Genomic DNA, 1,447 nt, shown 5'->3' on the forward strand with positions numbered 1-1,447 from the left:
ACGAATATGTAATAAAAAATGGGAGTTCCTGTTTAAAAAAACGCAGTTGCTATCCGTTTGATCTATGGCAGCGCCATCTGGCAGGCCAACCATAGCGCCATCTGGTTTCCCCTTTCAAGCTGGAGGATTTTCGTTCTTTGTAGTTTTTTCGTTTTATGCTTATTTCTTGAGATATTTGGCCTGGTCACTATCAGTCAAGAAGGCTCACCGGCCATTTGACCATCTTGCACATAGGGTGCCCGAACTCTTACGGGTAAAGCTGCGAGTAATGAGTATGATCGGCAGGGCCACTGTGAATGTAGTGCAGGAGAATAAGTTGCAATTGTGGTTCGAACGAGAGGTGTGCCAGAGATAAGTCCCTGCAGTCACGCTATCCTCTGTGTCGTCGGTGGCTCAGCTGGATAGAGCGTCTGCCATGTAAGCAGGAGGTCCCGGGTTCGAGTCCCGGTCGGGGCACACGTTTTCAACTGTCCCAGATGAGTTATATCAACGCCTGTATGCAGCTGAGGGTATTCATTTAATATTGACTGTCGATACATCTTTAGACTTTCGGAACACTTCATCTACATGGTTACGAAGATAGCAAGAGCCGATAAGTGCGTAATTTATCACACAATCTGCGTAACAGTTGCATCTAAGTTGCTGACAAGAATGATATATAAAGGAATGGAAACGAAAATTGAGGATCTGTTAGAAGACGATCAGTTGGGCTTTAAGAAACGTAAAGGCACCAGAGAGGCAGTTATGACGTTGTGGTTGACAATGGAAGCAACCTGAAGAAAAATAAAGACACGTTCACTGGATTTATCGTCTTGGGAAAAGCGTTCGACGATGTAAAATGGTGCAAGATGTTCGAAATTCTGAGAAAAATAGGGATAAGCTATAGGGAAAGACGGGTGATATATTGTAGGCACGAAACATACAGGGAACAATAAGAAGGAAGACAAAGACAAAGTGCACGGACTAAAGAGGGTGTAGTGCAGCCTTTCGTCCCTAATGTTCAGTCTAAACTTCAAAGAAGCAATGAGGGATGTGAAAGAAAGGTTCAAGAGTGGGATTCAAATTAAGAGCGAAAGGGTATCGATAGTATTGATTCGCTGATGACATTGCTATCCTCAATGAATGTGAAGAAGTACAGGATGTGTTGAACAGAATGAACAGTCTAATCAGTACTGAATCTGAGCTGAGAGTAAATCGAAGAAAGACGAAAATAATAATAAGTAACTGTAGGCGACGAACTCAACTTCAGAAATAGGGGGGATCACGAGGCAGACTAAGTTAAGGAATTCCGCTACAAAGGCAGCAAAATAACGGCAGGGACAGATCAAGAACGATATAGAAAGCAGACTAGCATTGGCAAAAAGGGTATTCCTGGCTAAGAGAAGTCTGGTAGTAGCAAACATAGGTCTCACTTTGAGGAAGAAATTTCTGAGAATGTACTTTAGGA

The 1,447-nt window shown here is 43.0% G+C and overlaps 1 non-coding gene across 1 annotated transcript; it reads left to right on the forward strand.

The window, feature by feature from the left end:
* Positions 1–381: 381 nt before the first annotated feature.
* On the forward strand, positions 382–456 carry Trnat-ugu (transfer RNA threonine (anticodon UGU)). Its single transcript has one exon. It is a non-coding gene; the product is annotated as a tRNA-Thr (tRNA).
* Positions 457–1,447: the final 991 nt, after the last annotated feature.

Source organism: Schistocerca nitens, chromosome 5 (assembly GCF_023898315.1).
Source record: "Schistocerca nitens isolate TAMUIC-IGC-003100 chromosome 5, iqSchNite1.1, whole genome shotgun sequence".
Classification (NCBI taxonomy): Eukaryota; Metazoa; Arthropoda; class Insecta; order Orthoptera; family Acrididae; genus Schistocerca; species Schistocerca nitens.